At 37.8% G+C, this 12,077-nt stretch overlaps 1 protein-coding gene across 1 annotated transcript in view; it reads left to right on the top strand.

Annotated features, from left to right (window-relative positions):
* Nucleotides 1-9,206: 9,206 nt before the first annotated feature.
* The window catches only part of LOC102072931 (uncharacterized), a 65,086-nt gene continuing 62,215 nt past the window's right edge, over nt 9,207-12,077 (top strand). Inside the window, exons 1-3 of the mRNA XM_074544189.1 lie at nt 9,207-9,427; nt 9,727-9,824; nt 10,609-10,774. The gene's annotated coding sequence lies outside the window, so the exon portion shown is untranslated. The remainder of the gene's footprint in view (nt 9,428-9,726; nt 9,825-10,608; nt 10,775-12,077) is intronic.

The following is a 12,077-nucleotide window of genomic DNA, read 5'->3' as shown; positions in this document are numbered from 1 at the left end:
TTCTGGAGGTCAAAGCATTAGGTGTTGTCAGCTGGCTTCAAGGGATAAATGTTTTGCTTCTGAAATTATGGGATGGAAATTTGTGAGCTCTCTGCTGGCAGCAGAGGTGTTTTGGAAGTGTTGTCTGCAGATTAATGGGCACAGCACTCTGGGACCTTGCAGCAGGTCAGCTGTAAAAAGTCAGGCTTGTTAAGGAGCACACATTTCTCTCACTCTTGGAATCCAGCTATTGACACCAGTGCTTCACTGAATCACGAAGCAAGGGAGTCCTGGGCTGCTGGCATTTAACTGGGTAAACATCTTCTGTGGGCTGAGAAGGAGAGGTCAACATGCTATGAATATTTCTTCTTCTTCCTGGGAAACCATTTTCTGTACTGCCTGTGAAATTCTTGCCCCTTCCTTCTCCACTCCCATAATTTGGGATGATCACAGCTCCATCAGTGGTCCTGCCTTTATAGTCTGATGTGAGCAGCTGGGACCTTGCTGGAAGTACATCCTAAATCTGCCTGCTTCGTTTCCTTGACTTGCTGCCAGAGAGAAATTGTTCCTCACCATTTTGGAGAGAGGGCTCCTCTTCATCTTCCTCTGTAGCCTGCTGATCTCAGTGAAGAAATGAAACAACTCCCCTGTAGCAGTCCATAATGGCCACAAGGAAAGAGGAAATCATTTAAGGAGAGAACAAAGACGGGAAGGACAGCAATGTGTTTAAAGGGGTGTAGGGAGGGGAAAGACAAAAATCTTTTCCTGTTATTAGAAAGTCAACACATGCATTTCTTTGGCACATTCCTTTTCCACTTGGTGTGTTGCAGTTTTTATTAGGATTTCTTCACTTCTGTTTTTTTAAACAATTTAGATACAACCAGTTATAACAGCTAGTTCTTTTCATTGTTTGGCTTGCAAAGCAGAAATCATCAAATTTAAATGATTTCTTGTTTGATGATTTTTAACAAGTTATTTTTAGAAAAACATGTGCTCTTCCAGAAGTAGAACAAAAAATACAAACTTGTTATGGAAAAAACAATAGTGCTACTACAGAAATTGGACTGAAACAACCTCTGCTGCACAAATTTAATTTATCAGTCCTAAAGAGCAGGGGTTGTGAACCAAAGTTAATGAAAAGTCAAGACCAGTGTTATTTTATGGAACCCATTCCATGTGAGGCTGATTAAGAACAAGCATTGAACCTCCAAAGAAAGGACTAAGATGGCTTAATCATGTAAAGTGTATTCCTGGACAAAAAAATCAGCTGAAGAACTGGGTAGATTTCAGCCAGCCAGTTGTTTCTATGCCATGGCTTTGGTATAACTCCATACTAGTCATGACTTTTATAATATGTTAGGATATAAAAAAGGTGATTTGTATTTGGTTGTGCATAGTGACTGCCAAAACAGCATGAAGCTGTTTTAATTATCTACCCAGAAGGCTAAAAGAGAAATTACAAATCTTAAGGGAATCGCAGACACTTTTGGAATTAGATTGCTGTCACTTGTACAATATCTGACCTGGTGTCTGTCTTGTGAGGTGCAGCAATTGGGAAGATGCTAATGTAAAAGTGAAGGAATGGAAAAAAGTGGTATCATACATATCTATTATTGAAGATTCTGATTTACTTTCTTAATGGAATTTTCCCATTTTCGCAGGATGTTCCAACTGTTGAGCTGTGCAATAAGTCTTATACAATCACCAGCATTTAAAATTAATACATTAAATTTAGAGGATATGTGTCATCTTTTTAATACAGCATATCTTTTTGATACTGTTCACTATAAATTTTTTCTTATGTTAATTTATGCATTTAGCTTTCATCTCTGAAGAACCCCATTGTAAGTGAATTAATACACAGTGCATCTGCCATTAATATACTATAGTGTACCTCAAATTTTTCTTTTCTGATAATTCAGGATGGATGGATTGCATAAAAATGACAGTTATATTTAGAGAAATTTGCTAGGCAAAGAGCTCAAAAACCTTTGAACCAAGGGGCAGGAATAAAGATACTGTCAAAAAGTGACAGTACAAAGTGGCTGAGGAAAGCAACTAAAGGTTTGAGAAATCCAGGAGCCAGCCTTGGGAACCAGTGATAATGCAGGAGATGCACTGGAGTGAATGAAAGTGATGATGATGATGATGATGATGTGGAGAATGGAAAATGTTTCAAGAACTTTTGTCCTAGGTCAGAGATTAAACTGGTTTCTATTTTCCAAAGTATTGTGGAAGGCTGAGATAGTTGTGTCTGGAATAGGAATTGGAGATGAATCAGTCTTGATACCTGTTCTCCAGAAGGAAGAGATGGCAAGGCACCAGAAAGTGATGCCATCACACAAAATTTACAGGAAGACATAGTTTATCCTTATTGTTCTCTGAATAACCAAGTACACCCAGAAAATATCTACTAAATGAAACAAACTGGTTGGTTCTAAATCAGTGTTTCTTGCAATTCTTTGCAGAAATCAGGTAGCTGTCCACATTCCTCTGGCAGCCCCGCAAAGTCAGGAGTGCAGGGTAGAGGTAATGTATTTTTTATGAGAGTTAAAATATTCCTAGATGGCGGCTGAGCTGGTGGAGACAGCAGCCTGCTTTCACCTGGGGAACACGCCAGATGCCAGGTTAAAAGCCCAGGCCAGCGCCAGGTGCCAGCCCTTCCTGGGGCTGGTGTCAGCCCTGCATGGCCCAACCTCTGTGTCTGGTCAGAGCCTGCTGCTGCCTTGGGGCTGGATGGATTCTCATCCCTTCCTGATGCCAAACCTGGCAGGGTGTGTGCTTCACAGTGCACCTGCCAGCTCCTCTGCTAACCACATGTACATTGAACGTTTTGTCCTGAGTTTGGGGCTGTCGAGTGGAGGGAGCAAATTCTGTATGGTGGGATATGGCAAGAAATCTTCTGCTTAGCTTTAATTCTAGGAAAGATAAATATTTTGGGGTTTAAACCAACCCTTCAGGATTTTCTGCTTTTTGTAATGTCCTTCATCACAGAAGTTTCCATTGCTCTTAAATTAATTTTTTGAATTAATTTTTTGAATGGTGGGGGTTGTCATGCCATTGTACTCTCTAGCTAGCAAATGTTTTAACTTAAAGGCCTATTCTAAATATGAAGTTCTTTTTCTCAGCATCAGTTTCTGGTGGCTGAATTCTGTTGTTGATTAATTGGATAGCATATAGAAGGACTCTGGGACAAAAATGCACATATTTTAGAAAGAAAACAGAGATCTAAACCAAGTTCCCAATGCCATGGCATAGATTCAAACAGCTGGTTTTATCTGGTCTTTGCTAGTACAAATAAGGAGGAATTCAAAAAGCAGCAGAAATATATACCCTGTGTATATTAGGGTTTTCATTACTTTTTTGTATGATACTGCATAAATAAATCAATGTCTGACAGTGATTAATGCTTTTATTTGTCTCTTGCCATGGTCAGACAAAGAAGTTGCTGTTTGCAATTTTCTAAGGGGGGTGTCTTGGAGTGGGTTTTTTTAAAGTGAATTTTAAAAAAACTTTAGAAAACTCTTCAGAGTTTACTTAAAAGCCTTTTTGTAACCCAATGTACCTGCATTCAGGGGTGTTCCTGAGTGACCTTCAAGGAAACTAATTGTATTTACCTAGGCAAAGAGCTCTACTGATAATATTCCCCTGTATTATAGGGATAAAGTGCTTCTAAATAAAACCATGCAAGGAGAGTTTAGAACTCTCTTTGCCATGTTTTTAATCAAATGATTGCTTTCAGTTTTGTGATATTTGCTATTTTGTCCATAATTAATGGTATTAAGCCAACGTAAATAAAATAATTGTTGAGACAAGGTTTATTTGACTAGATAATGCATGTAAGATTAAAGTCCAACTTTCTGTCACATTTTCGTTTTAGACATTTTAAATAGATTTTTTTCTAATTAGTGTAACCTAATTTATCATTCATGTATAGTGTCCTATAAATAAGGTGGACTAACCCTGTGATTGACTGAAAAATTGTTGAAGAATAGCCCAGTGTAAAATGAATTATCCTCTTTTTTAAGACCAGGTATTGTTCAAAGGAGTGGTTTCTGGTAGCTCTATTGAATACAAATTGCAAAAAAAGCTACAGATACTGATCTTAACTTTCAAAGCAAGGATTCAGCGTTCAGGAAAGTCACTGGAATAGCAATTCTACAGGCTTTGTTGCACAACCTCGTTTAAAATAGGAGCCAACCTTTCAAGTTTCTCCTCTTTGTTGTGCCTGTGCTCTTTGTAAATAAAGTTGAAGGAAAGGCTCAAGTATGAGAATAGCTATTTCTCATTCCTATCCAATTTTTGGCCTTTCTGGGAATGCAAACACACTGGTTTCAGGTACAATTACTTCCAGTCTACAGGGGGGGATGTGTGTGTGTGTGTGTGTGTGTGTGTGATTGACCCAACTCACAGCTTCCTTAATGTCCTGGTAACCAAATTCCATTAGTCAGTGTCACCTAGATTTGTACTGATGGTTCAACTGTAAAACTTTCCAGTCTCTTTAGTCCCTTGAAGAAACTCTTGCTTAAGAAGAGTAAGCACTTACCACTCAAAAACTCAGTTCCTGGGAAAGTTTTACTCTAAGTGACATAAGATTGTTATGGAAAATGTAGGAAGCTGCAGCAGAGCAAATACTAAGCCCATGGTATAGAATGACAAGATGAATAATTTATATATTCATGTATGTGTGTTTTTTAAAAATCTGTTTCTGGTGTACCTCTGGAATCTGCAAAGCTATTTGTGTGTCTTATGGCATGTCTTTATTGGACACAATGTTGTAACTAGGCTGGTTTGGTCTGGTTTGTTCATTAAAGAGAATTCCCTTACTTGGACACATAATTTTAAGTTAAATAATTTCTCGTTGGTGTTCATGCCACTGCACATCTACTGCTGTTGTGATCAAGACACATTTCAAAGCTCAAAATACTTCTTCAGTGTTTAGTCAGAGTTAAGTGAGAATGGTTCAGAGAGTGGAAGAGAGATGATGTCACTGTAGGAGACTCTCTATTTACTTCTATTTATTTGCACATGTGTAACCATTTCTTGTGTGTCTGTATATCCTTTATATATATCCTTATATATCCTTTAAAGAAGGGCAACTAGCTTATATCAATGTATATTGACATTATCAATTTATATTTGTAGTAATACATATATTTGTATACGGAAGCTCCTCATTAGTACCACAATGTGATCTAATCAGAACTAAACCTCTAGCAGATAAGGCAGGTGTAGGGTGAAATGTTTTCCTGTGGGATTCTAGATATTTCTTTCCTGGAAACTGACTTGTAAATACTGGCATTTAATTGTAATCAGTCCATTAAAAAACCCAAATAGTAAGGGCTTCACACATACTTTTTTCCCCATGGGACTTACAAGTTCTTTGTACTGAAAAGATTCAGGAGTGTCCAAAGGAAATTGATTTACCCAAAGTCAAGGACACCATCCATTCTTCTCTGGGTCTAATGGATAAATTTTCATGAGGGACCTTGTGGGAGTTCCTCTAGATCCCCCTCCAGCTTATCAATTACATTAAGTAACTGATCTTGCTTAATGTAGGAGTACCAGTGCTTTTTCATGTGACCCGTCAGGATGAAGTTCACAGCTGCTAAAGATATATCTTGCAAAATCAGGCCCTCTACTAGTGCTAGATGAGTCATGGAAATCAGAAAAGATTAATGTGCTACTTAGGTTAGTTCTACCTGGAATGGAGTGGAAGCTGTCTCTCTTTTAACAGGGCTTGGAAGCACAGTTGTGCCTAATATTTGTCTCAGAAGTCCCATTTATGAGTAATTCCTTTTTACTGATCAGGCAGTCTGGCATGTACAAGCACTTGGTGTCTATCCACCCACACTTTGTCCTTTCTGTCTTCTTCTGAAATATTCCACTCTGGGGCTCAGTAATGCAAATTTGATGAACAAATGATATGCTGCAAGAGGGAAAATACAATATGAAGTAAATGAGTTGGTTGCTGCTGCGTTCCAAGTGCCTGAGCTCTCAGAACAACTCACAAAACCAGAGATTTTCAGTTTTCTTTTAATGTTTCCCAGCTCTTTAGGTTAAACTATGAACTCAAAGTATTGGTGTGGTAAAGCTCTTTTATTCCACTGAAGGAGAAAAATGGGAAAAGTATTACCAGTATATTATTAAAAATACAAACACACCTGGATTTTTCAATATTCACCATGTACACAGTACTGCTAATCATGACATAGGTTTGTACATTTTTTGAAGGCTTAAAATATACTTTTTAATTTCTTGGCAATTACAAAGCCTGAAAGACCCCATGGCATTAGATAGGCTCCGAGTGTGAACTGAGATTTCTCTCTGCCCCAGGTGCATGCCATCAGTCTGTAGGTAGGATGCAGTGACCTAGAGCACCAATCAGGATAAAATGTGGTTGTTGTTATTAATAGCAATAATAGCAATTATTGTTCTTATTGCAATAATAGCAATAATGTTGTTATTAATAGCATGGTTATGCCGTCTAGCTTGGGTCTGCAAAGCTGTCTTCTGTGATTTTCAGTGACATAAAAACCACTTTTTCTGTTCTATGATCCTTTTCCAGTCAGTGTCCTGGTGCTGCATGTGCAGAAGCTTGAGGGTTTTTGTGGCAGGAGAAGGAAGAGTCCTTCAGGTCAGGATAGGCTTTGCTGTGTGTTAGGTTCCAGTGGTGAAAACTGAGCTTTTTTGAGCTTAGCAGTTTACTGGAGTCTCTAATGGGATTAGAAATAGAAATGGAAATAGAAGGGAGGCCTGAGGTAACCAAGAGAGGCATGTTTTGGTACAATGAAAAATGCAAAGTATGCCATCTCCACAACTATGTGAGAATGAAATGGGTGCTAAGAAATTCAGTGAGGAACAGGTTACTTCAATCAAAATGGAAAATGGGCCTGGGTTAGAGGAGATGCCAGAGAGAGAGAGATGAGGTAATTTATGATATGAGTTATATAAAGCATCATGCATTTTGAGTTATTGAACACAGCTTCCCAAATAATTCCTGACCTTTCATCTTCTTACTCTCCCTTCTTGTTATCTCTTCTCAAGTAGTGCTGCTTGCTTAGCTGTTTTCTTAGACCTCTTTCTTTCAGGATATTCCAGCATTCCCTAACTCTGTTAGTGCTTTTTGTATGAATTAGGATTGATGCAATCAGGCACTGGGAAAACCCAGTTTAAAAAAAAATTAAAAATCTTGATTTCTTGTTTATGGAATACTTCTTTCTGGAGAATAAATGAGGTCAAAAGAAATTTTCCATGGGAGGTTAAAATCCTGAGTTCAATATACCTGTACAGTCTGGTGATTACAGCTGCTTTTCACGCAGTGTTCTGAAAGGAGAATTTGTCCCTGCAATTTTGAAGCTGAGAGGAGTAGAATTAAGATTTTGCCTAATTAGTGTTACCTTTCAAAGGTCTATTTTAAGCTGTCTTCCTTCAGTCTCTGAACCATGTGGTAGTTTCCAAAAATGTAATTTAATCATATCTGATTGCTTGCTGGAATCTGCAATTAACTTAGGTGCAAGGGAATTAACAGTATTTGCCAGGTGCTTCATAACTTACTGGGAGCTGCCTGTGCCACATATATGTTAAGAGGGTTGTTGGCTGTTTAAATTTATTGCCTAGAATATTTTAAGCTTGTGATTGAGTAATTTTTATTGCTTCCTTCCATTTCTATTCTTAGGATGACTCAGATATGAAATACCATGTAATTATATTCTGTATACTATCAAACTATCCCTTGCAATTAAGCCACATTGTAGTTGTTCTTCTGAAATATTAGAAGCTACCTTTCTAGGAAGTTATTTTTGGGATGCAGTTGGTTGCTAGGGTAAAAATTAATTTTCAAGTAATTCTAGACATATGTTGAATAAAAAAACCCCTTTAACTAATTTTAAAAAGTAGTTCTCATCTTAGAAGTCCTCTGAAATCCAATTCCATCAAAAAAAGGTAGAAGTGGTTTTAGAAAATAAATTTTTCTGTGGGGACTACATTTATGTCCTGTTTGAGAATCAGTTCTTGCATCAGTTGAAAAATGAAAAATGAAAAGAGAATGGAAAATGAAAAATGGAAAGAGAATGGAAAAATTGGCCCTCTGCCTGCAGGGAAATAATTTACTTTGTATTTGGAGTGCATTTCTGAGATCCAGATTAGTACTCTAATCTCTCTCTGAAGCTCTCTTGCATTACAGATTTCAGAATTGCAGGATAATCTCAGGAGACATAGGCTTTGTACTTCATTTAGTTCTAAAGTTTCACAAAGGTTGAATTTTGGACAAAAGTGAACCTCAGCTTAGTTCTTGGTTCAGAAGTCATGACTGCTGCAAGTTTTCATACCTCAATATCTGGAGAAGGGGTTTCTGCTGTCTGACATCTCTCTTTGTCACACTTGGAAAGGTGCACACTCATCAGTGTCTGAAATTCCCTGGAAAATTACTGTGAAAAGAATTGTGAAGACAAATATTTTAACTGGAATACTTCCTTAAACATAGCAGCAACTCTGAGATTTAAAAGTGTATTTGTACCCTGGTGGCCAGGGGGTTATCAGAAACTGTGGCTGCAGACCACCACTGAGATGGAAGATATCACAATAAGCCAGCATGAAAGAGGAAATCACTCTTGCCCAGTGATTTCATCAGGCACTCAAGATGATGCAACTTTCATTTCCCCAGCACAAAGCAGCAAGTGTGTGCCAGAAGCAAAACCACGAGGGGATCTGCAGCGAGTTCTGCACGTCCCCTGTTACCTGTTATTTACATTGAAACCAGGAAGAAAATTGCTCAGTCCATTTACAGCTCCTTTTTACTGCTTACAGAACTGAGGAATACTGTCTTTCACTGAAAAGGCTGTGCAGATCTTACATTTCCCAAGGAATAATGCATTCCCATAAAGCTGTCACAGATTCTGAAAAAGCAGAAGATAAGGGGAAAACAGCACAAACCAAACAGATTTGACAGTTTATCACTGTCTGAACGAATTGCAATTGATGTAACTATATCAGAGACTTGCAGGTGTTTAGATTTTGAGATGACATTTGAGACTGTAAAAGTAGTATTTGCAGCAACAGCCCTGATAAATATAATCCTGTCTGAAGCTCTGTGTGCCCCCCATACTGATGGGACTTTAGAAGAGGAGAAAAGGTTCATTTACAACCACATACAAGGAAGTCAACAAAAGTTACTGAAAGCTTTTTTGAGACTGTGAGCTGCCAAAAGCAGCTAACTCCTCTAGCCAAAACAGATTGCCAAGAGATTTGCACAAAGTGTGTGTGAAGCTCCAGAAAGACCAATCTGGAGACTTGCATCTAAGTCTTTTGGGTTTGGGTTTTTTCTTTTCTGGTAAAATCTACATACTTAAGGGAACAATTGTCTATGGAAACTAGTTTCCTATCCAGTTTACAGTCTGGAAAAGCCTGATCCTAGCTGCTGAAGTGACCCCAAAGACTGGAGAACAGGGTATTGTACAACACTTGTCTATGTACCTGCTTTTAGGCATTTGGCAGGCTACAGTTCTGCTTATGGAGAAGCAAGGGGAACAGTTATTCCTACATTTGCCCTTGGGCTTTCTTCCCATTCTGCTGCTTTCTACCTGGTTTTGCCTTTCCCTTTAACTTTTTCTGTTCTCTCCTATTTTCCTTCTTTCAAACCTTTATATAATTATGTGTTGTTTTCTTTCGTCTTTCTCATTTCAGCACTTGTATAATTCTCATTATTATTGCTAAGTCACTAAAAAGGGCTCTTTTTCTGTCTTGCAGAGTCAGACTGTTTGGAGAGGTTGTCTGTGATGAGTGATTTCCAGAACCAGTGACATGATGGAGTCATGGAACAATCAATGAAGATTAACTGTCCAGAGGTAATTAAAAACCTTTGTGTTATTTTATTACTATGAAAGCCAAGTTCCTGCCAAGGACTGTCTTGTTAAAGAGATGCCAAGTCTCAAGGTTCAGTAGCACAAGTCATGCATTAGTAGACTGCTGAGCAGAATGTAATGGATCCTGAAAACAGACAATAGGTAATGCCTGTCTTGAAATAGAACTGGAAGGCAGTGATTATTTTTGTGTGTAAAATACTAGAGAAATGATCTTGCAATGATTATTCAATAAATCTTTTTACATTTTAAGATCCTAAACTAATGTTTAGACATAGGAAAAACTTACTTCAGGCAGTTTGCAGAGGCTCCTGTAAGCCACTAAAAAAAAGTTGATTTTCCAAAAGCAGCAAATACCACTCAGTCTATGAGAAAAAATTATATGCTATGCATAGTAAAAATGGAGTAAGTTGGGGTTTATTTTTTATAGGTTGTTTTCGCTGTGTTTTTTTAAATGCTTTTGTTAAGACTTTGCATTCAGCTGGGTTTGCAGGAGTGTTGGTGCAGAGCTCTGCCTGACGTTTTGCTCAGGCAGTGCAATGAAGGATGAGCTGGCACTGTCAGAACTCTGCAGGTGGTTGAGTATAGCAGGAAATATACATTTCACTGAGAACTGGAATTCAGGCTTTCATGTGAACCATCACAAACATGGACCAAATACCTCAGTGTGCTGATTCTGGGTTTTCAGTGTGTTCCCAAAAATTCATCACCATTTATTGCTTGAGCTGAGTCTGAGGAGATTCATCACCATCCTTTAATCTTCTTGCAGGTTTTCAGAAAAGCTCTTAATATACTGCTGCATGTTAGAAGTTGTCAGCACCCTTGGCAAGCACTAGAGATGAACATGAAGGAGTTGTACTTTTCTGGATGTGATTAATTCTGGCACAGCACTTGTTCCCATGGTTGAGCCCTGTGTGCACTGCTGTTCTTGTCAGGTTCGTTATGTGTGTTTTCTCTTTCCAAGGTATTATGTCTTCACTGTGAAACATTCACTCAGACTCAGATTTGGCAGACAGAGGCTGAATCTAGCAGCATGCTGGTTTCCAGGAAAAAATAATTTGTTCCTTTGGAGGGAGGGAAGGGATTTGGATTTTAAAATGCTTCATTGTATTTTATAACACAGAACTTGCTTTACTTTTCTGTATACAATATTTCTTGAGCAGTTGCTTAGGAGTGACCTTGATGATTGCTGAGTAAATTATAACATATTATGTGAAATTTCAAGTTCTGTTCCTAAATGTTAAATTCTAAAAAAGCAATAATAGCTCAGAAGTTAAGATACTCTTAACATGACTGTTGACAAAATGGTTTTTTTTTCCCCAGCTTAGGGCAGTGTTTCATGAGTGTATTTTTAAAGTATTTTTTTCCCCTCTAAGAGGTCTTGAAATTTTAACATAGCGAAGGAAACTAAGTAGAGACACCGGTATTGCGTGTCATCTCCCAGGTCATCTGAGAGAGACTTAAGAGGAGGCAGAAGCTGTTTAAAGATCTTCTAAATTAAATACTATTTATAGAGATAGAAATTCCTATATGGTGTTGAACTGAAAGTTCACCTAGTTCACTCTTCTATTTCTAACAGAGGCTACATAGAAAAAAAAGATCAAAGAATTTTACATAATTGTCTTTCTCATCTCAATTTGCTAAGAAAGCACAGAGCTTGTTATGAGTATGACACCAATATGAAGAGGTATTAGTGTTCAATACCTGTGCTAACAATCTCCTGTCAGATTTTCTCATGCTACATAAAGTGAACAACATAAATGGCTCCTAAATATCAATAGATTTTTATTGCTGGGACCAAAAAGGCCATAATCCTAAAAACATTGACTGATCAATGATAACTCTTGGGGTGTTTATATTTGCATTGCAACATAATCAAGTAATTTACAGAGACATGTTTTTCAGCTTCTGTAATGCCTTAAGAAAAATGCATGCTTTTCTGCAAAACCAAAATCCATCATGGCCAGGGCAGATTTGTGGTCAAATGAGGCCAGTTTAGTAATGAACTTGAAGGCTATAGAGATGTTTCTCATCAGTGTCTACCCATGGCTTCAATACACTGATCAATATTTCTCCTTTTTATTTTGGGCATAATTTATTTTGCTTTACTTAACGCTGACATTCTGGGAAATTTTGCCTTGATGAAGAACCTTTAAATGACAACAATGAATAGTTAACTATGGGCTTTTGCCCATAGTTTAAGAAATAAAATATCCCTCCTCAAAAGCACATTTACAT

The sequence above is a fragment of the Zonotrichia albicollis genome, chromosome 7 (assembly GCF_047830755.1).
Source record: "Zonotrichia albicollis isolate bZonAlb1 chromosome 7, bZonAlb1.hap1, whole genome shotgun sequence".
NCBI lineage: Eukaryota > Metazoa > Chordata > Aves > Passeriformes > Passerellidae > Zonotrichia > Zonotrichia albicollis.
This window is presented reverse-complemented; position numbering and strand designations above follow the sequence as displayed.